The sequence below is a fragment of the Nomascus leucogenys genome, chromosome 5, assembly GCF_006542625.1.
Source record: "Nomascus leucogenys isolate Asia chromosome 5, Asia_NLE_v1, whole genome shotgun sequence".
NCBI classification, from domain to species: domain Eukaryota; kingdom Metazoa; phylum Chordata; class Mammalia; order Primates; family Hylobatidae; genus Nomascus; species Nomascus leucogenys.
Window position 1 is genome coordinate 132912925 of NC_044385.1, and position 24267 is coordinate 132937191.

The window sequence follows — 24267 nt, forward strand, 5'->3', positions numbered from 1 at the left end:
ATTTGCTTGTTGGTTCCAAGAGCTACAGCTTCACGCGCTCTCATAGGGGCTGAAAAGACACTAAAATGAGAGAAGACATCTATTTATTACTCGGACGAGGTTAAACTTTTATTTTAACCACAACAGCTAGTCCAGTCCCAAATCTTGAGATACTTGTTCTTTATTATTTGATTATTACACACACAAGAAATTACAACTACAGTGTATCAATAGAATTTCATAACGTGTACAGTCAAGCCTTTTAGGTATTTTTCTATTATTATACATAAAAATACAGTTAATGAAAAATAAAATCATTTCTCATTATACCTGAGGTGTGATGCAAATGAAGTTGATACTGTAAGATTGATATTAGTCACGTTGATTGCCCTTTTGAGTGAAATCAACATGCTGTACTAAAAAAAAATAGTACAATATTAGGGTTTAGCTTGTATTTCTGAGAGTGGAAACAGTCTTAAGAGGGATGAGGTGAGCCGTTGTGATATGCAGAGGCTGGGAAAACCTTTCTGCTGCTAAAAATTTTACCCTGTGTCATGTGGCCTTGGGCTAAAATCAAATGTTCACATTGATAGGAAGGTATCATAAAAACAAATGAATTGTCAGCTCTTTCTCCTTTCCACCGTTAAACCTCTGCAAGTTTAACTCTGAGCTGCTGGAAGGAGGGTGACAGGTAGTTCTGTAAGGAGCTGGTGGATTTTCATAATACTGGGATGTTAAAGAACAGAATGAGAAGTGGGGACGGAGAACAGGGAGCACTTTAGGAGGTGGAAATGGAGTGTGATACTGTAACGCCAGCTCTTGTTGGACACAGCTTTTTAAAATTTATATTTCATGAGTCCTAGGAAAAATTCTTCTCCCCCAAATGGCAGTAGTACAGATCTGGGGCTGAAAGAAAGGCCTTCATTCTTTTTTTTTTTTTTTAATATGTAAAATGTTAACTCATTAAATCCTCCCTATGACATTATCAGGTAGGTGCTATTGTAACATTCACTGTGCTGATAAACTGAGACACAAGAGAAGTTAGGCAACTTGCTCAAGTCACTTAACAAGTAAGCAAGGGGTGTGGCTTCCACCCTAGCAGTCTGGCCCCAACATGCGTGCATTTGCTTATTCTCCAGGGCTGCTCTTCTAGCTGGAGGATCTGGAGCTGGAGGTCAGAACCCTCAGCTTTCTGGCCGAAGGACATTAAGCCAGACAACTCAAACGCGTCGCATTACTCATACCTTGGGTTTACCATGATCATGTAGGCAACACTGATTGATGGTCAGTGCAACTAGGTCTGAAACAGGATATTCTTGTACTGAAGCTTAATGTTATGCAGAATTAGATCTTATCCTTCAGATTCTAAGCTTATTTCTGCACTGATAAGTTGGCATCCAGGTGCCCTCAGTTTCTGTGGGTTTACCCGGTTGAGATGAGAGTACTCCTTGCTGCCCTAATGGACTTCCATTTAATTTTCTTAAAACAAAAACAATACTATTTTTTAAAAGAAAGTGTTTTCATGCAGTTTAAGTGTTAAAAAATCAGTTTAAAATTTTCACAGCAGCAAGAGCAGGAAGAACTCAGGTTATATGGTCTTGACCACACTTGCTGGCATACAGCATATTTTGTCCTGAAATATGTGTGAAGAAAAATGGAGAACAAAACCAACTCCATGACTGAAACACAAACTCAACTTTGCACATGCAGCAAATAGGTTGAGTTAAAAGAACAATTAAAGAGAGCTCAGATTCACTCTTGTTATAATGACTTTTTAGGCTTCTTTTTTTCCAACTGTGATTTTATCCAGCGTGTTAGTATAAACCTATGTGGTTGGAACTGTTACCAAAGGGTAGGAGATCTAATTCCAGATCAACCAGTGAAAGTCGGGTAGTTTTAACCATCAACATCTGCAACAGCTAAATAAGATCCATGTTGCTTCTGTTACACAGTGTTTCCTACTGGATTTTTGAAAATGTGCTCAATTGTCACATAGTAAAAGCAAATATTGAGCAGCTTCCCAGGGACAGTGGTGCTTTTTAAAAAGTGATCCCAACTCCTATGTTCTTTAGAAACAATTCAAGTAAACATATTAAATAAGATTCCAAACCCTTCACCTCTTATTACTGTTCCATCGAAAATTTCATCCATTTGGAATGAATGAAGAGATGGACAATGTCCTTGGAAAGATTGTAAGTCTAGACGGGGGCAGCTTAGTTTCATATTTTTATATAAAAAAGGCTTTTTGCTCACAAAGCCAGATGGTAGATGGAATTGCTCCACTTAATGCTGGGAGCTGTTCATGACAGAGCGTGCACTGGGTATGCTGACAGAGATGAATGCTTTGGAAAAGGTTTCCACTGAACACAGAAACATGATTTGCAAAGGAGGAGAGAGTTTGTCTATTCCCTAAGTGACCAATCTTTAAGAATGGCTTTAAGAATGATGTGAGTTGAAAATTAAATCTAAAATCATGAAATAAGTAATATCTTCCTGTATACTTACACATTTGAGGGTATGATTAATATCTGGTCATTTGGCAAGAACAGTTACAAGAAATCACATCTTAAATAAACTTCTCATACACAATTTGTTGCTGAAATGCATTTGCTTAGCAGCCAAGGATTAGATTTTTGCCAGTTTGTAACAAGGATTAGCTGAGATTTGTGTTGCAAAGAGAAGATTAAGGGAACAGGCATATCATCTTCATGAACAATTCAGAATAATATTTTGTTTCAAAATTAACCAGTATGGGATCAGCACTTCACATTATGTGTTTGTGTGCAGAAATTCATGCATGTAGTATTTCTTTTTCCGGAAGTAATTAGGGGATTCAGGTAAAACCAATTATTTGTGAACACTTTGTTATATAAAAGAGGTCCCTCTGCTGAACCACACACTGGGAGATGGTAAATCAGTAGTTCCTTCCTGGGTATGTTATGTTTGATTATACTTGTATTCTATAATATTTTGCCCTTTTCATTTTGTGCTCACATTTTCAGTGGTTTATGAAGTAACAGTCTCTAGATTTCATTCCAAATGGAAAGTTGGCATGAAAACTCTCAATCCAATTACTCCTATACACATTTTGAAACAAATCATTTTGGCCTTTTTGAAAATTTTACAGAAGGTGATAAAAATAGGAAATTTCAGGTTTGAGATGTTTTATTGCATTCTTGTAGCATAATAACAGCTTCATTAAAAATAATTCCACAATACAATGTGAACTTTGTGAGTTGTTTAAAACACTTTTGCTGGCTTTCTTTTTAAAGCTTTGTGTGCAAGAAAGTTGTGTTATTTTTCAGTTTATGTTTCATTTTATTTTGCTAAGCTTTGGGGAGATATTGAATTACTACTCCCCAATGCATGATTGTAGGGATTAAAGAGCCTGCCAAATGGTACTACTCTTGAGACTGAGGACTTAGGACACTTCCAAGCTAAGATCACACCTATTCTAAGATGCTGGAATCGGTTTCAGGGCTTCTTTCAATCTCCGGAGCTAATCATCCTTCAACTTATGGGCTGTGTTAGAGGTGGACTTGGGGGAAGCTCTTCCCTAGGGCTTTTTGTTCAGTCATTGGAGGAACAAGAGGAAGAAGCAAAAGTAACTCTCTCTCCCCTGAATTTGGGAAATTATTATTTCCCAGGTAACAAATTTTAGCAGGGGTAGAGGGAACCATCAAAGCTATCTGGTACAGGTGTTCTTTCGGTCCTCAAGTCTCCTTTCCAAACTTTGTCTTCCAAACAAAGCTCACATTTCTCCAGCAAGGGGAAATTTCATCTTGAGAGGCAGAGCCTTCTGTCTGGGAACACCCCGGAGTTACAGAGCTCCTCCTGATGTGGAGCTGAGATCTGTCATCCTGTGACTTCCACCCATTGTTCCTAGCAATACACCTCGGACACAGAAAGAACAGGCCTCTTTTTATTTAGTAACAACAATTCAGCTGTCAGGGGAGGGCAGTGGGTAGAGTAGGGAGGATGGGGCTTTGTAGATAGACAGGGTCCTGTCCTCTCTGGTCCTCAGTCTCCACTTCTGTAAGGTGCTGATTATAAAACCAGACTTCCAGGTTGCTGGGGAGATTCCAGGAAATGTGTATGAGGCCCCTGCTGCAGCTCCTGGCCCCAAACGGTGACTCCATAGCAGATGATCACTACGATTCCTATGGAAGCTGCTTAGTGATTTTCCCTGGAGTCCTCTTTCTGTAGGAGAATTGGCCTCTATTTTTTCCATCTCTTTACATGTTTTGTAGGTTGGGGTCTGCACCACTTCCAGTTAGTCAAGTCTTGCCCAGAACTGTTTGCAATCCTTTTTAGACCTGATGGCTGCTAGGGAACCCAGCAGCTGGTCACAGAAGCAGAATTGATGTCCTTGTCGGGTTCTCCATTCAGGGACCAAATGCTCAGCAAATGCCTAGAGAGCGAAGGGCAGGCATTTCATAGAATAGAAAGAATAAGACAGTTTGGAGCTGAAATTCACACGATATTATCATACTGTGAAATCCTAGTGTGCTCCTTCTGTGTCAGCCTTTGTGTCAGATACTTACATATTTATTATCTCACTCCTCACATCAACTCAGTGATCTGAAGATTGTCTCTATTTTCCCTCTGAGGAAACAGAAGTTCAGAGAATGTGAGAAACCCATGGAAGGCTGGCCAAGTGTTCCCGGTAGATTTGAGATGATCTGATCAGTGAGCAAGATGATCTCAATCACCTGAAAACCAATGAGGAAAAAAAATTGTGTTCATTACTGTATTAGTCAGGGTCCTCCAAAGAAACAGAACCAGCAGGAGATGTACACATTCTATATGGATATAAAAGGAGGTTCATTACGAGGAATTGGCTCACATGATTCTGGAGGCTGAGTAGTCCCAGGACCTACCATGTGCAAGCTAGAGAACCAGGAAAGCTGGGGCTATAATTCAGTCCCAGTCTGAAGGCCTGAGAATCCAGGAAGCTGACAGTGTGGAACAGGGAGGATGAGGCTTTGCAGGCAGACGGGTCCCCTTCTCTCTGGTCCTTGGTCTCCACTTCTCTAAAGTGGTGACTATAAAACCTGAATTCCAAAGTTGCTGGGGAGACTCCACAAAATGTGTATTAGGTACCTTGTGCAGTTCCTGGCATCGATCAGTGACTGAATGACAGATGATCATGATGCTTCCTGTGGAAGGCGCCTAGAGCCAGAGAAGATGAAATGAGATGTCCCAACCCAAGCAGTCAGGGATGATGCAAAAAGGGGCAAACTGCTGCTTCCTCTGCCTTTGATTCTGCTCAGGCCCTCCAGGGATTGAATGATGCCCAACCACTTAGGGAGGGCATCTCCTTTACTGAGTTCACTGGTTCAAATGCCAATCTCGCCTGGAAACACCCTCACAGGCACACTCAGAAGGAAGTTTAATCTTGGCACCCCATGGCCAGTCAAGGTGACCCAGAGAATTGACCATCATAGTTACTTTTAAGGCAATTCTGACATGAACTCAATTCCATCTTATGGTTTTGTTCCATGAACAAAACCCAGAGAGGTAAAGGTGGTTTGCAGGCGGTAGGAAATCAGTGTCTCAGGCGCTCTTCACGCTGACTTGTGTAATCCTTCCCTGGAGAACTGAAGACTCCCAGCAGGGAGCTAACAGGGTTTCTTCTCCTCTTATCTCTGCTCTAGCCACTATCAGTGTGCCAGGTTCCTCTGAGAGACAAATGGGAAACTCAAAACGTAAGCCTGTATTAAAACAGATCGCAGTGATGCTAGATGGCCATACGCATCCCTGTCCCCAGCAGGCCACGCACACAGGCTGCCCAGAGCCTTTCCTTTTCCATGTTGCCCCCAAGTTTTGCTTGGCGTGTATCTCACTGTTTACATCTAGCTCTCTTGAATATTTCCCCAAGATAGCAGGTGGCTCCCCGGTCTCACAGGAGTAGTTCATAAGACAAACAGAATTACCATTTCTTGGTTAATTATCGTATCTGTGGACACTTTAAGCATTACTGTAAATGAAGATTTTCAAATCATTTGAGAAACACTAAAATTTAAAAATACAACAGAATCTTAGTGCATGGCTAAACATTCAATAATATATGCAGGGTGAATGGTTATAAAAGAGAAAACATGCCTATGGCCAATATTTTATATAAAATAGACTCAAAAGCAATAAGTCTTAATACTAGTTTAGAAGGGATGGAGGCTGTCCAGCACATAATAAAATTCCTTTTCTTTTCATGTTGTTTCTTTTCCAGGTCATACAAAAACAAGTATAATAATATATTTTGCCTATAGGTGCCAAGACCTGTATTGTTTCCTTTCAGATACTTTTCTTTATTGTATCTGGGAACAAACCAGCTATAGCATGAGGAAGGGATGTTAGCTGGAGATAGAAGAAGAGAAGAAAACTGGATGTGCCAACACTGTCATACACAGGGATTTTCAGCAGTTTCATGAAGTTGCTGGAAGATCTTTTCTTTGCTTGCCTATAAACCCATGCCATCCAGTTCTCTCAGTCATAGTGAGCTATTCTTGGAAAAGCCCTTGCATCAATCAGCATCCCAACAGGAAATGGTTGGCATCCCAGATGAAGATGATAAAGGGACTGTTTACAAAGTTTTGGGGAAACTCCAAAGAATAGTGTAATAGCCCAGTCCTGTTACCACCCCTGCATCCAAAGTGATAAGGGGAGGGGGTGGAGACTGGGACATGGGAAAATCATCTAGGGAAGGATACCTTTATGGGATCAGCAGCCTTCAGTTAGAGGAACACAGCCAGCTCCTGGTGACCCCACAGGGAGAGAGCGGGAGCAGTAAGGATTCCAAACTTAGTCCTCCCGATCTTCATCAGGATTCCTCATTGGCCAAACAAATAACTGAAATTCAGAGGGCAAGAGAGCTTGTTGTTATCTAAACAGGTCAGCATGGCAGAGAGCAAGGCAAAGAGGGAAGGAAGGTGGATTTGGAAGAGCAAACGGGAGCGACCTAGTGCAGCCCTGATAAACCCATGAGTATCGAGGCATATCAAAGAGGCAGATGCTTCGTGTTGAGCTGATCAGCATTCCATGGAGTAGTATAAACTGTAGGCATTACCAAGGCTGTGTTCTTGCAGAATCATACGCAGGGATTTCCTGCCCCCCACCCCCCTTTGAATCATGATTTAAATTGCTTTATGCTTAAAAATTACTGCTTATTCTTAGAGGGTGTGGGTATGAGAGAGAGTTCTTGTGTGAGCTTTGGATGGTAAATTGGAAAACTGGACCATGGTGTGAAGAACTAGCAGGCTTTTCTTGTTTTTTATTTTTGTTTTGTTTCGTTTTTTTCCTCCTGTGGGAGGGAAGACAATGAAACTGGGCTCAGCACAGAGTTTCTGGAATGGGGCTGGCGGATTCCTACACGTCGTGTTACTTAGGACTGAATAAGCCAGACTTTGGTATTGCTCTGTGAATTATTGTTGTTGTTTGGTTCAGCTTTTCTGAGTTAGACCCTAGAGGGTGGGAAATGGGACACACCCTGCAGGAAATAGCTGTGGCTCTTCTTTAGGAGGTGAGCCTTGGCCTGAGAAAGGACCTCACTATTGGCCAGGAGGAAGTGAAGTTTGGATTCAGAAGTTTGGAGCTAATAAGATTCCCACTGATAGAGGCAGACTTGGTTTCCGACAGTGGGCACCCTGGGCAGGGGAAGCTGGACAGGGCTGCTGAAGTCTGGTGGGAGCCCTGGATCTGTGAACTCTCTCACTTCTAGGAGGGGCTGTGACCCCCACTTCTAGGAGGGGCTATCCTCTTTCTGCTAACCTTCAGCCTGCCGTGCATTCCTGTTAGAAGTCATAGTTGCTGTCATTTGTGCTGGTGGAACTAGGAAAGTAGTGTTCCTCTCAAGATAGTATGGGGTCCCAGGGAGATGCAGTGTCCAGGGGAGCAGAGGCAGCAGCACGGCTGCAGGAAGAAGTAGGGGTGGAACCCACACAGAGCCCATTCCCAGGTGAGCATGTAGGCCCAGGGGCGCGGGCCGTAATTCCTTATGTATTAAAATAAAGTAGATTCTGTTTCATAGTCACCAGCTACTGAAGTCAGCAAAATATACAAAATATACATTAACGAAGCACAACTTCTTCTGTCTCAAATGTCTTGTTGCTCCTACCAGTTACTTGCTCTGCTTAATGGATACTCTTCACAATGGTTAACTCAGTATAGTGTAGGTCATACATTAGTAGACACATGCTCTTACTAATGAGTGTGATCATGGCAGGTGCCAGGCAAGTACACTCCAAGCCCAGATGTCTAGGAAGATATATAGGGTCGGGTGGCAATTGGCAAGGGAATATGGACCTGAGGCCAGTGTCTTCCTGGTGGTGTGGGCATGCAGGGGCATGGGTCTACCTGGAGGCCACTGCCTGGGAAAGCACTGGCTTTATTGATGCTCAGAGTGGGGACCATTGGCTGGCCACCTGAAAAATGACTGTCAAGCTTGATGGTCTTGCACAAGTTGTTTAATCTCTCTATGGTTTCTACATCTGAAAACAGGCATAGCAATAGTTGTCACCTTGTAGGGTGGTTGTCAGCATGAAATAAATGGATACGTATACAATGTTTAGAAAAGTGTCTGAAACTAAGTCTTTAATTCCCACCTCATTTACTCATTGATCATTCAAGAAATATTCATTGAGTGAGAGATAGAAACTTTTTTGGGCTCCGAATAATGCAGGTAGAAATATTTGCCTTCATGGAGCTTATTGCTAGGTCATAGAGTCATAAAGACATTTCTAGTTTAATCCTTTCATTCACATCACACATTTCTCCTGTGTTGAGAAGATGTGCAGGCTATGGGCTAGAAGCTGACTATGGGCCAGAAGCTGACTTACTAGCTTTGCTGATAAGTAAGCATTTCTGATTTCTAGCTGAGATTGAAGGAAGAAAATGTGTCCCTATCAAAACTGTTCATTCTTTCTCAATTGCTAATGCTTCCTTGGGGATTTATGGATTCAGCACTAATAAACTGTGGATTGGAAGTTTAACTGAATGACTGACCTATTTCACCTCTGTACTGGAAAGAAAAGCCCAGATTACAGTGAAATTCAGTTTCAGAAGTTAAGCAAGAGGAACTTCCACTTTTGAATTTTGCAGTAGGAAAGGGTAGAAGTTGAGAACTGGTTCAAACATGGAAGTTTATAGAGGATTCAAAAACATTTTTATTTTTTTCGGGGGGAGGGGCTTTCCAGGAATGGCCCAAAGCCCTCAATTCAATTTAAACACACAAAGAAAATCTCCACAGCTCCATGCCACATGGCGGTATTTCACTCCAACACAAGCTTTTTGGCATAGTGTCCAGGGCTAAATGTTTACAAATACTGCATTTTGTTTGTAGGGCTGGATCTCAGAGTTCAGATCTCATACTCTTTAGTTGCATTAACTGATTCCAGGAAAAGAAACAAGGAAAAAGACTTACCAAAGAAAAGAAAGAAAACCAACAATATTTTCTCATCTTTAATCACGGAATTTGGCATGAGGAACCTCAACTTTTTCATGTCTATCATAAAGTTTTACTTATTCATTTATTCCACAAAGGCTCTTTGAGAGTCGACTTTTTTACCAGGCATTGCACTCCACATCAGAGATAACACCGTGGGCACAACAGCAACAGCAGTACCAAAAAATCTGGTCCTGGCCCTTATGGAGCTGACGGTTTAGTGGGAGAGATGGATAGTAGTGACATTGATTGTGTAATTAACACTGGAGTGTTTCCAAGGATAAGTTTCCATAAGAACGAATACTAGGAGGAATTGCTTAACCAGGGAAGTTAGGGGGAGCTGAGCTCAGAAGGAGAGGGAAGGATGGACCAGACGAAGAGGGGGAGACGGAGGCAGCGGGCTCCAGTAGGGAGCAATGTGTACAAATGCTGTGTGGTGCAAACACCACCCTGGAGAGATGCTGGAGTGAGGAGTGCAGAGGCACAGAGATAGGGGAGTGGGAGAGGGGAGGCTGGCGTGGTTTACATTAAGGTTTTTGACCACCATCAACACCTAGAGCTACTGAAATGTTTAATGGGAGGTGTGAGGAGTATGGTTAGGTTTGTGGGGTTGGGTGGGACCACTTGTGCAAGATTGGGGAGGGAAATCTGTAGATTGTAGGTCTACCACCTATGAGAGGAAGGAGGAGAGGAAGAAGCGGGGTAGGGCAGGGGAGCTGCAGACCGTGACACAGATGTGACAAATTGTCAGACCACCCAGTGGGAGCTGTCTTAGTCAGCTTGGGCTGCTACAATGAAATGCCACAAGCTGGGGGCTACAACAACAGAAATTTACTTTCTCACAGATCTGGAGGCTGGAAGTCTGAGATCAGAGGGCCAGCAGGGTGGGGTTCTTGGTGAGGGCCTTTTTTCTGGTTGTACTCTCACATGGCCTTTCCTTGGGGCCTGCAGGAAAAAGAGAGAGAGAGAGAGGTGGAGAGAGAGAGAGAGAGAGAGAATCTCAAGTCTCTTCCTCTTCTTATAAAGGTGCTAATTCTACTGTGGGGGCCTCACCCTCAGGACCTCATCTAAACCCAAACATTCAGTCCGTAGCACGAGCTCCAGAACAAAGATTTCTCCCTGGAGTCCCGCGTGGAGCAGAAGTGACCAGGCCCAGGTCCCCCATTATTCTTCCTCATAGGCTGGGAGCTACCAGAGTATTTGGCCTTGGGCAGAGCTGGGGTGGCCCGGGCGGCGCTGCTGTCTGCTGATGGTCTCCACAGCTCCCCCAGCGAGGCCTTCCTGGAAGGAGCGCTGAGCAGCAAAGCTCTGTGGTCACGACTCAGGACAAAGAGGAACCAGCTGAACAGAGCCTTTCATGTGACAACAAAAAACGACCTGGCTCAAACATCACAACAGGCATCTGTCGAGCTTGGGAAATGACCTTTCTCATGAGGAGAACACAGAACACACAGAGCTTTCTCTTACAAGTCTACAAAATTATAATCTGATAACAACAGAATGTTTTGGTATTCTGAGTAGTAGGTGTCACATCGGAATTGATATTTGCCAAATTTGGCATGATAATTGAATGCATTTTGCTTATTTATATTTCATATTTTAGTTGTTTTCTAATAACCAAAAACCTTTGTGTGTTTTTAATAATAGAGGTAAATGAAATTTTACATGTCAGTAAAAAAACTGAAAGATGATGCTTGTAATTTCAAGTCGATTAAAGAAAATTATTAATAAAACAATAAAATACAAATTATACATTTTATATTGTGATACTTAAAGTAGATGATCTGGTTTATCCCTGAAGAGAAAGCATGGATGCATAAACCAGACCATACTGTAAATATTTCAAGTTCATTGGTAAATATTGTTTTAAGAAGGTGATTAGCAAATATTGTTTCAAGAAGGTGATTAAAAAGATGATGCAAAATTTGGAGTACTTCCTGTTTTGTATTTTTCTGGACTATTTGTGAGCACTTGGTGCTTAAGACACACTCAAAGAGGTACTGACAGTTTATCATATTCTAAAGCAATAAAACAGGTTGAAAATATCTAATCAGTTGCCTGGCTAATCAAGTAAATATTACAGAAATGGGTGAATAAGATGGTTAGAAAACCAAGCAACTCCCTAATATAGACCTCTTCCATGAGCTCCAAATCAGATAGCTTTATCCATCTCTCTGAAAAGCATCTCCAGTTTGAAACCTGTTTCTATTTCACCTGCTTCACCTGACAGGACCTACCTCCCCATCACCCACACATCCACTGGCCCAGGTGTGTGTACCTAGTCCACCCAATCGCCAAAGCCAGGAACCTGGGGGCAGCCCAGGCTCCTTCCCCCTTCTCATAATATTCAACTGGTCACCAGATTGTGCCTTTTGACATCGCTCTGACCACCCTGCCACACTCTGTCACGCCTCGCCTCTGCATTGCCCTCTGACACTGCCTTAGCTCAGGACCCCGTCTCCCAGCTTCCTGGGGCAGGCGCCTCTCCCCTGGTCTCCCCACCTCCAGGAGTTACCACTGTCTATGGCAGTGGCTTTCAAAGCCATTCCAGGACCAGCAGTAGCAGCTAGAAATGAGTTAGGAATGCAAATCCTCAAGCCCTATCCCAGACCTTCAGAATTGGAAACTCTGGGGGTGGGCCTGGCAATAGTGTTTGAGGGAGCTCTCGGGGGGCGCTGATAGAGTAAAGGCCATTAGAGTGGGCTTTAGTTCAATATGACTGATATCCTTATAAAATGAAGAAATTTGGACGCAGTCATACAAAGAAGGAAAAAATGTGAGGAGACACAGGGAGAAAATTGCTGTATACAAGCTAAGGAGAGAGGCCTGGAACAGACCTTTCCTTCACAGCCAACAGAAGGAGCCAGCTTTGCCGACACCTTGATCTTGGACTTCCAGCTTCCAGACTGTGAGACCATCAGTGTCTGCTGTTGGAGCCACCCAGCTCGTGACACTTTGTTACAGCAGCCCTAGGGAACTAACAGAGTAGTGAAAAGCAAGAATTCTCCAATGATGGATCCCTCAGCTTTGGCATTAACTAGCATTGTGACTATGAGCAAGTTACTTTATTTTTCTGTGCTTTGCTTTTGTCATCTGTAAGATGGGGCTGTATGTACCTCATAAACTTGCTAAAACGATTAAATGAGTTGATTGTGTGGAGCACCTAGTTAGTGGTTGGTACAGAGGAGAACTAAATGTTGGCGAATGTTGCATAAAATCTTCAAGTGCATCTGGCCTGCCTCTCCTGCCCGCCAGGACCGCATGTCACCATGGAAGATGCATTTACAGACACGATGGGGAGCTTTTGTTCATGGTGGCTGATATGGTTTGGCTCTGTGTCTCCACCTAAATCTCACCTTGAATTGTGATAATCCCCATGTGTCAAGGGGCTGGACCAGGCAGAGGTGATTGGATCATGGGGGTGATTGCCCCCATGCTGTTCTGGTGACAATGAGTGAGTCTCATGAGATCTGATGGCTTTATAAGCATCTGGCATTTCCCCTGCTTGCACTCATTCTCTCTCTTGCCGCCCTGTGAAGAGGCGCCTTCCACCATAATGGTAAGTTTCCTGAGGCCTCTCCAGCCATGCAGACCTGAGAGACAATCAAACCTCTTTTCTTTATAAATTACCCAGTCTGTGGTATTTCTTCTCAGCAGCGTGAGAATGGACTAATGCAGTGGTGATGCCGCGGTAGAATGGGTGACACTTGTTACAAGACGGACAGGTCAGACAGTAGGGGATCATTTCCTAGTTCCCTGGATGAGGGCTCATTCAAGTTGGGAAGGAAAAGAACTGGAGGACAGAATAAGCATTGATTACAAATTTACCACTGACTAGACACGCTACTTTCCTAGTGGGGCTGTAACAAATCACCACACACCAGGTGGCTAAAACAACATAAATTTCTGCTCTCACAGTTCTGGAGACAAGAAGTTAGAGATCAAAGTGTCGGCAGGGCTTCTCTCCCTTTGAAAGCCCCAGGAGAGAATCTGTTCCCTGTCTCCCACCCCCAGCTTCTGGTGGCTCCAGGAGCTCCTTGGTTGTGGCTGCATCATTCCAGTCTCTGCCTCCATCTTCACAAGGCCTCCTCCCTGTGGTCTTGTCTTCTCTTCTGTTTCTTCTAAGGACACTTGCCATTGGATTTAGTGCTCACCAGAGCATTCCAGGATGATCTCATCTCAAGATCTTTAAGTTGATTACATCTGCAAGACCCTTTTTCCAAATAAGGTCACACTCATAAGCTTCAGGGGTTAGGAAGCTGACCTATTGTTTGTGGGGGGGGACACCCTTCAACCTACTACAGCAACTATTTTTCACAAAACATCTAATTTAGTCTTCCTAACAGTTCTGCAATATCTCCATTTCATGGATAAGGATGCTTCCAAAAAGAGGGTGACGATGGTGCCCCAGGTTAATGGTAGAGCTAGGGTTTAAATATTGATATTCATGACCTACAGTCCCATGCCTGTCCTCTACCTATGCTTTGAGTTAAGCAAACTGCTCAAAATCTTTGAGAGAGCAGCTTTTGCTTCAGGCTGTGGGCCCTCCAACACAAGGGCTACACATGTGAGTGGAGAAAAGAATTGAGCTTGTGCATTTTCAGAAGACACCAGCTGTACAAGAAATATAATCTTCTTTGAAACACTGACAGTTTTATGAGCTTGCATCATGTTTGTCCTTACAATAAGGACACTCGCTTCTAATATTTAACTTACAGCTGGTAGGAAAAAATCTTTGAACTCTTCTCAAGGTTTGTGCCAAATATTTTAAGATTCAAAAGGAGTCAAATAATTGTCGTTTTCCTCAGCACATTTCCCCCTCTTGCAATATTGCCTGGTTTATTCACACTTGAACAAAACTGTTTAAATGAAACAAAGTTTTGTGTTTTTTACCGGGAAGCTCTCATTATCCATCCTTCATAATAAAAAACGAAACCAAAACCAATGTACATGATCATCTGCTTGACCTTGATTTTTCATCTCATGTACAAATACGTTCTAATCAGGATGTCAAAATTCCACTCTTCTTGCTTGGCTGGGGAATTCTGAAAAACAAAAACGAAAAGAAAAAACTGGACTTTTCAGTTGAGAGTTAGGAATATATATATTAGCTGTGTGACTTGGGTAAATAAGTTCAACTCCTTATGTCTCTGTTTTCTCATCTGTAAAATGAAGTTCAGTAATATTTATCTTATGGGCTTCTCATGCGAATTAAATAAAATACCACATTGACATCAGCTAGAATAATGCTTGGAATAGAATACAGTTAATCAATGCATACTTCCTCCTTCCCATTCTTCCTTCTTTTCTTTATTTGGTTAGAATTTCTCTTGTTTTGACTCTTTACTGAGTTTCCCATTGTTGGCAAAAAAAAACTTTCTCCAAAGCTGTTTTGAATTCTAGAACAATCCTTGTTATTTGGCCTTGGTTTCTATATTTTTTAGAAAAGTCAGCCCTTTTCTTTTGACTCTGCCTTCTAAATTTTCCGTCCTGGCATCTTTATAGTTTTACTAACTCTAAAATGTGTTTCTGGGATAAGTTTGTATGTAAACACCAGGCAATTTAAATCACTGAGTATCTATTTCATCAGAGGAACGGGCAGGGGCAAAGGAGGTTAGAAGAAACAGTGGATGTCTCCTATGGTCTCTCTCTCACTTTTTGAGTCAAACTCTTCACTTTCTGGTTTAAAAATGCTCTTATAAATTATATGAGCCTGGGGTTGGCCCAATTTTACCCTTTTGGAGGATGTTTAGCTTGCCTTTCTGCCGCTTTAGATTGGAAGAGCTGGGAAAGAAAGCAGCATTTTTCCTCTCTAGGAAAGACAACTTTGTATTTTTCCTAGGAGGTGAGGTGTGGACCAGGCCACAGTGTGGTGTTCTGAGCTGGTAGGAGGGGGTGCAGGGAGAATGTTAAGCACTGGCTCTTTGGGGAGGCAGGGTGATTTCCAGATTTGAGTTGCCTGAAGGTAGGGAAACCTGTCCATTCCTACAGATTCTCTATCATTTCTGTCCTTGAACTAAACCAGGCATTCGGATAGTTGTACATTTGCTGCAGAATTGCTTTGGACCCAATAGTAGTTTCCCAGGGCTGCTGCAACAAACCCCCACAAAACAGGCACCTTAAAAGGCTAGAAATGTATTCTCAATTTATCATATTCTAAAGCAACAATACAGGTGCCAAAGTCAAGGCACCAGCAAGGCCGTGTCCTGTCTTCTGGTGTTGCCAGCAACCCTCGGAGTTCCTGCCTGGCAGCTGCCCCCCTCCAGCCTCTGCTTCCTCGTCCCGTGGCGTCTGTCTCACCATGGCGTTCTCCTCTCCATGTGCTCCTGTCTCTGTAGCTCTTCTTCGTGTCTTATAATGACACCGTCATATAGGATTAAGAGCCCAGTCTATTTCAGTGTGATCCTGTTTTAACTTCCATCTTATTTACATCTGCAAAGACCCTATTTTTTAAAAAAGGTCACATTCCCATGGACCAGGGGTGAGGACTTGAACTTATCTTTTAGGGGGACACAATCCAACCCATAACAGACACGTGAAGAACTGAGTTTCCCAGCCCTGGGAGTGAGCAGCGTGGAAGGTCACATACATGGTGAGACAACATGAACAGCGCAACACATTGGAGCTGGAAGATCTGGGTTTGAAGGCCACGCAGCAGTTCAGTTGCGATGAGATTTGGCCTCAGGTTCCTTGTCTAGAAAAGGGAGTGATGGGGTCTCTCATACCCATATAAAAGATATTTGTTATATGGGTCACATCACATTCAAATCTTTATAATATGGCTCCAAACCGACCTTATCCTGTCATCTTTGATTTTATTCCTCTATTTATGATCCGTGCACAAAGGGCTTCTTGGCTTCCTCCAGATCTGTCACACAGCTGCCATCTCCACTGCTGAGCTAATGCAGTTCCTTAAGCTATTAATGCCCTGCACACCATGCTTTTCTCCCCAAATATTTCCTCTTATCATCCCCAGGTACTTGTCCCGGTCTCACATAATTGCTTCTTCAGCAGCAATTTCACAGTGGGCCTAAATATGCACATTTTCATGCCGCCCAGTATCAAAGCCACATATCTATTTCCTTTGTAGGAATGAAGTCCTGCAGGATTAAAATCTGACCAAATGAAATTCTGTACATAAAAACGTATCCTACATGGAAGCGCAGAGGACAGGATTCTGATTACTATCCCTAGACAATACAATTTGAGGGAGCACCAAAAGGTCTGCCCAGTGAAAATTACCAGTTTCTAGCCTGCCACTGGGTTCCCCAGGTCTGCTCCTGGTTTAACTGTGAACAACCCTCCTGGAGACTTATTTATTTATTTTTTTTGAGATGGAGTCTTCCTCTGTTGCCCAGGCTGGAGTGCAATGTCGCAACCTCAGCTCACTGCAATCTCCGCCTCATTAATTCTTCTGCCTCAGCCTCCCGAGTAGCTGGGATTACTGGCACATGCTACCATACCTGGCTAATTTTTGTATTTTTTGTAGAGGTGGGGTTTCACCATGTTGGCCAGGCTGGTCTTGAACTCCTGACCTCAGGTGACCCACCCACCTCCGTCTCCCAAAGTGCTAGGATTGCAGATGTAACCCACCACACCCAGCCTGACTTATCTTTTCAAAGGGATTGTTCCTGTGTTCCCTGGAAAGGAAAGCACTTGGCATTCATTGTCTCCCAGCTGGGAAAAGGTCTCCAAGAGAAGGGCAATAAAGAGGGTAAAGTTTGAAGGGAGGGACAAATCAGACAGCATCCCCAGTCCAGCGGGTCTCAGGAGCCCTGTGTAGCATGCTGACTGGACAGGCATTGCGCAACTTGGGAGCGCCCTATCTGCCTGTGGTGGTTGGTGGATATCACTCATATGCGCTCATATGTGTGCTCTGTTACAAGACTGTGACCCATTGCACAAAGAGAAAAGCATTGGGCTCTGTACACCTAATCATCTTCTCATCTTCAGTCCTTTCTTGGGGATCCTTATGGAGCTGCTTTGTGACTTAAACAGTTTTTGGTCTTGATGGTGTGATTGCTAATCAAGAACTTAGATGTATGCTGAAAACTTAGCATGTAGTCCAAGCCTGCCTGGCAACACACTACAGGGCTGGCGTATCACAGGCAGATCTCTGCATCCATGTCCCTTCCAACCTCACATACTGGCCACCTTCTCTGAAGCTCCATCAGGCAGTCAGAAACTGAAAGACCAAGAGCAGGGTTTCTTTCACCCCAAATAGGATGAGAAAACCTCATTTTTCCTCCCCTCAGCATAATTCAGGCATTTACAATGACTTACCGATGGGAATACAGAACAGAATTTGTCTTTACATATAAATAAAATTCGCTTACTGTCATTCCCTGTGGCTGAGAGATATTGTGACAGTCCTCTTCCATTCTCTTTTTTCTTGGTCTTGATATTTTATTTCCCATGTCTGTATACTGAGCAGCAAACCAAATTCACCATGCTATCCAATTTTCTCCATCTTTCTCCCTTTCCCAAATCCCTTAATAAAAGGCTTGCAATTTTAACTTTTTAGTGTGTGCAGCACATCTAGGTTGTTTGAAAATTAGAATTTTGTGTGAAAGCATTTATAGTCACTTTCTTTTTGAATTATTTCATCCTTCCTAGCTGAAAATATTCCATTTCTTTTTTTAAAAAAATGTGCAAACTAAAAATTGATATATTATCTGATTTGAATGCTTTGCTTACTCAGAAATCAGCAGTATATAGATGCTATTACTATTGATGTAGGCATAATTTTTCCCCTTATTTTTTATTCCCTTAACACATGGTCATGGCCTTTGCTATATCATGGCAGAGTTAATTAAGTTTTAGGCTTTTAGCTTAAATCACATTGTCTGCTTATTAGGTGTTACTGAAATTGTCTTTTTTGTTGCTTTATGCCTCAATAACAATTTAAACTGCATAAAAACAACAACCAAATTTAATACCACAAATAACAACTAGATTTTAAAATTACATTTTGATTTAAAACAAAAGCTGTCTGAGAATTTTATGTTTTCTCTAGTGTCTTAACCTCTTTCTGACATAATTATTGTGGGTATTTAACAAGGCAAAAGAAAAATATATCTGAAAATAGTAGATAACAAGGTTAATTGCTCAATTTAGAGTGTGGCAAGAGACAGCAAATCCAATCCTGTTGAGATCCACGTGGGGGCCATGGGCAGCAGTGCAGGAGAGGTGGTGACAGCCTTTCCACTTGTTCCCCTGCCACACTATTTGATGGTGCTTTGGAACCAGCATCGTTTATAATTCTTGTTTCTCTCTCTGAAGCTCCACCCACCAACTGACAGCCTGTGGCAGGCACTGTATATTGTCTCACTCAACACCTGCTCCAGCTTTGCGTTCTACACCCCAGGCAGGAAACTAGACGATGCACCTTAACCCCATGCCACAGGGGCGTCCCTGTTCTCTGAGTCCCCCCAAGCAGTTCCTTCCCACGAGACCTGGAGGCAGATATGCTCGGGGAGGTCAGGTCTTCTGGATACCACACGGCAGTGATCATCTTGGATTATCCAAGGTGGCCCAGCCTCATCATGTGAGTCTTTAACAATGGAGAATCTTTTCTGGCTGGGCTAGAGAAATGAGACAGAAGGAGGAGGAGTAGCGATTTGAAGCATGATCAGGACCCATCTTTGGAGATGGTGGGGAGGCCGGGAGCTAGGAAATGCAGGTGGCCTTTAGTAGCTGGAAATGGCGAGGAGAAACAGATTCCACTGGAGCCTCCAGCAAGGAGTGCAGCCCTGCTGACACCTGGATTTCAACCCAGTGAGACTCGTGTTAGACTTCCAGTGTGGGTTATCTGAGCCACTAAGTGTGTGGTGTTTTGCTCTGGCTGGTCCTCCTGTGTTGGAGTTTCTAGCAGTGTGCTTTTGGAGTCATTAGTAGTGAGTGTGTGACTGCGATGGTAGAGTATTTCTATTGGGACAGTTCAGTGGTAGGTTGAACTTTTCTACTGGACAGGTTACATAATTTGCGAGGCCCAGTGAGAAATGAAAATGTGGGACCCTTGTTCAAAATGTAAGAGAAAAAGTGCAGTTAAAGATATTAAGACAGGCTCACACCTATAAGCCCAGAACTTTGGGAGGCCGAGGCAGGTGGATCACCTGAGGTCAGGAGTTTGAGACCAGCCTGGCCAACATGGCGAAACCCCTTCTCTACTAAAAATACAAAAATTAGCCAGGCACGATGGCAGGTGCCTATAATCCCGCTACTCGGGAGGCTGAGGCAGGAGAATCACTTGAACCTGAGAGGTGGAGGTTGCAGTGAGCTGAGATCACACCATTGCACTCTAGCCTGGGCAACAAGAGAGAAACTGCATCTCAAAACAAACAAACAAACAAAAAGATATTAAGACATAAGCTTTTTCCCTTTTTCTTTTGTTTCTCAACTTGTGACATATTTTATTTGCTAATTAAGAGCCTTCTAAATAAAGACATTTAAGAAAATTTTAAAGATTTTTAAAAATTAAAAAAATTAATCTTTAAAAAGCGTATTTTATCTTATTTTTTAGAGATGAGGTCTTACTCTGTCACCCAGGCTGGAATGCAGTGGCAGCATCCTAGCTCACTGAAGCCTCAAACTCCTGGGCTCATGTGATCTTCCACTGCAGCCTCCTGGGACTACAGGCTCTCATCACAAAGCCTGGCTAATTTTTTCATCTTTTTTAGAGACGGGAGGTCTCACTTTGTTCTTCAGTCTGAATGAAAAATTAAAATGCTAAAATACTGTATTCCCAGCCACTCAAGCAGCTAGGATGGGAGGATTTTTGAGCCAGGAGGTTGAGTCCAGCCTGGACAACATAGTGAAACACCATCTCAAAAAAAAAAAAAAGTGGCATGAATTTTGTTGTTATCTTTATATTGTACATTGGCAGCTTTAAATGTAAATATAAAAACATTTACTATGTATGCAGAATCACCAAAATGACACAGCTTGTGTTGTCTAGCTTATATATGCACATGTATTTTGTTCTTACCACAACCATGGAAATGCTGAACAAAACTAACCCAGCTGTTTCTGTGTCACTTTTTGACATAGGCACTTTCTTTAGCTGCAGATCAGTTAGGGCATTCTGAAAGGAAATGGGTTGCCCTCTCTGTCTCTTTCTTTCTCTGTCACCATTTTTCAGTATGCATGGCTGACTTATACAGGGAAGCCACACAGGCGAGAAAAGGTGTGATCGAGTTCCTTAGTTGTTCACACCTTCATTCTGTGCAGGAAACAAGTTCTAGTTGGAATGGGAAGCTCATTCAACAACCAGGCATCATCCGCCCATCAGGATGTCATGCTCCTAAGGCACCGGCTCACTCCAGGAGACTGAGATGGCTAAGAATGAAGAACAGGTGTATCTTGCAAATCTCCCCACACATATACATTCTACATGGGCTTCACCTACAAAACACAAGCTCAAAAATAAAGTTGTTCAAATTTCAAGATGGTGACAGCAGGGTATTAACCCAACCTGTGGGGTCTTGTGAGCATGGGACCTGGTGTGACTGCACAGTCACATGGCCCAACTACTAGATATTTCTCTACTGGCTTATTTGTGTTGTGTAGCATATCAGCCTGGTTCTTTGCCCTCTTGGAGATTTTGAGAGTTACTTAATGTCTGTTAATAAATTTCTTTATGTTTCCAATAGCAAGAGGGGATTCTGTTGTTTGTCCCAAATCAAGCCTAGGTTAACTTATGGGTTGAATTGTGTCACCTTCGAAAAAGATGTTAAAGTCCTTAATACTTCAGAATGTGACCTTATTTGAAATAGGTCATGAGTCTAGGGTTAGGTCCTAATCCTATACAACTGATGTCCTTATAAAAAGGGAAACTTGGACCCAGAGACATACTCAGAGGAAGAACGCTGTGTGGGGGCAGAGGTCGAGGGGATTCATCTATAAGCCATGGACTGCCACAGACCGCCAGCCAACCCTCACCAGAGCCAGGAGAGAGGCACAGGGCAGAGTCTGCCTCATACCCCTCAGAAGGAGTCAACGGTGCTGATACCTTGATTTCCGACCTTTACCTCCAGAACTGTGAGACAATAAATTTCTGTTGTGTAAGCCACCCAGCTTGTAGTTCTTTGTTATGGCAGTCCTAGCAAGTGAATACACTTGATATTCTGTTACGTTTTAGAAATGGATTCTGTCAAAACTTGCAGGAGAGTTGAGATGCCCACAACTCATCAGTACCATGTATCTGAATAGGACATGGTAGACACTAAATAAATATGCCAAATTGTGAGTAAGTGAATGGATGCTGTTGAAAGTCTGGGGAGTTTTAGCAGGAAGAGCTGTGATAATGATACAGTACTATGCAGTATACAAAGCAGTCCTTTTAATAAATAGTAAACATGTGGGCAAAAAATTGAAATAAACATTTCAAATGAACAGTTGATAGATTTATAATATAAAGAAATTAGGAAAATCATCAAGAAAAGACATCAGAGCCTAATATTTAAATGATCAGAAGGCATGAACAATTTTTAAAAGAAGAAATGTAAGAGATAATAAACATGAAAATGTTCAGTTTAATCAGGTATAAAACAATGGAAGTTTCACTAGCTATACACTTTGAGTTTTATTTTTTGGCCTTTTGTACAACTATGTGCAAAATTCCCCTGCCAAATTTTGTGCATCTATATTTATTTAAGAAGATTGTATTTTTCCATCAAATTTATCCAATAGTATATTTTACCACGTATAATTGTAACTGTCAACAGTTTAGCTTATTGCTGACTTTTTATACTTATAATTTTCATTATGAACAAGATAACAGATTTTTTGTTTATTTTTCAAAAATTATCTTTATTTAAATATGCATAAAAAAGAAAAAACTTGCAATTGCACCATTAAGATCACTTTTGTTGACATTTAAAAAATATAATATATACACTTAGATGAAAAGCTCAAGTAGAACAGAAAGAAGTAAATCAAATGTAAAATTCTTACCTTCCCGCTCTCTTCTGTTCCTCTCCAAAGATGGCCACTTTCAGTTTCTTTCATATTATCTAAAAATGTTTTAGCAAATATTTTATTTTTCTTAATTCATGTTTTTTAAAAGAGTTGTGAACAATGGTAAGAGAGAGGACAATTCAACTTTGTCCCATGTCATTAGACAAAGGGGGATGAAGAGACACATGTAGATAAGAGAGAATCATACAGACAGACACTTAAGACCCCCCTGGATAGAGTTTTATAATGCTTCCCAATGGGGTCTAAATGTTCTCAGGTTCAAACTGGCAGGTCTGGGCATTGTCCTTCACAATTGGGAAATACGGTATTTTATCAAACCGGATAAGTCATTCAGATTTTAAAATGTGGAACAAAAAGCCCCTTAAAATTCGAGATCCTTTGATCCTGAAGTTAGTCTTCTAGAATGCTATTCTAAGGAAATATTTAGAAGTGCAGGCAGAAATTTATGAATAAGAATATTTATGGCAGTGTTAATTATAAGCAGGACATAACCCAAATGTCCAACTTGGATAATTAACATCAGGTATATCCACATGAAGAAATATGTAACCATTGTGCAAAGAGAGTTTAATGACCTACCTAATAATGCGATTTTTAAGCACGACAGAAGTGTGATATAAAATTATATATAATCTTAAGCAGGAGGAAATCTTAAGCACATAAAGAACTAGAATAAATTATGCCCATATGTTAAGCGTAGTTATTTCTGAGAGGCAGATTGATGTGTTTTCCAAATTTTCTGGTGTAGAAAATGGAACAATATTGTTAAATAAAATTTATAGGAGGCCTTTAATTTGGACTGAGCTCCTGCACTAGGCCCCAACAAACCAAACCAAAATGGAGTCACTCAAGCTAAAGTAAAAGGCCACCAAGTTGAAACCAAGTTGTTTATCTCACCTTCTGAGAAATCAGGGGAGAGAGAGAGAGAAGCCAAATCCCCGAACAGGCCAGTTTTAGCCAGCATGTTGACCTCTCAAGGAAGGAAAGTTTAAAATGACCAATTCACTTTCCTTTCTTATTTCTTTCTTCAGCTCTTTTTCTGTCTGTAAATACTCATGGCCCTTGTTGCAGAGCGGAGTTCTCAGAACCTCCTCTGGTTCGGAGGGTCGCCCGATTTTCAAATTGTTCTTTGCTCAAATATACTCTGTTGAATCAATTTTGTTGAAAACTTTTCTTTCATCAATATTCCATATTAATATGTAATTAAAATCAATATTTAACTCTATAAAGATTGCTATCACAACAGTTCTCTGGGAAGCCAAGTCAGCTACCAATAATCACAGCAGTAAAAATCTGAAGATCAGGGCTGACGAAGCCTTTTCTGAAACTTGTTGCTGATGCTCGGCTGGGCTTGAAGAGGTGAAGAGAGTTGCTGAGCGTAAAGCAGTTAAATTACACCATAAAAATTCAGGTCAGATGCTAATATATCAAGCTGTTTTTCTGAAATACTGAATCCTTAATTCAAAATTTAAGCAGTAATAAAAATGGGCATGAATTGCCTACCTTACCCACATCTCTTCAGAATTCAATCACTATCAGCTGTCCCTGGGGATGAAGAATGAAATAAAAAAGCACATTTCCTTGAGTTTTAAGAGATTCGATAGACACTGAAGAGAACATCACTTACTTGTGCATGCATGGACTACGAACAAGCAGGAGATTAGAGAGATCAAAAGCTTCAAACTTTGATGAGGAAGAAAGCTTTCTGTTTAGCCGGAGGTAAAAAGCTCTATCCGGTAAGATTACCTTTAAAAGGGGCTTTAGAAGTATAGAGCAAGCACAAATCAAAAATTTACCACAGATATACAAACAATTATAAACATCGCTTCCCGCGTCCCCAACTTACACTTTCTGGGTAAATAAATGATAGG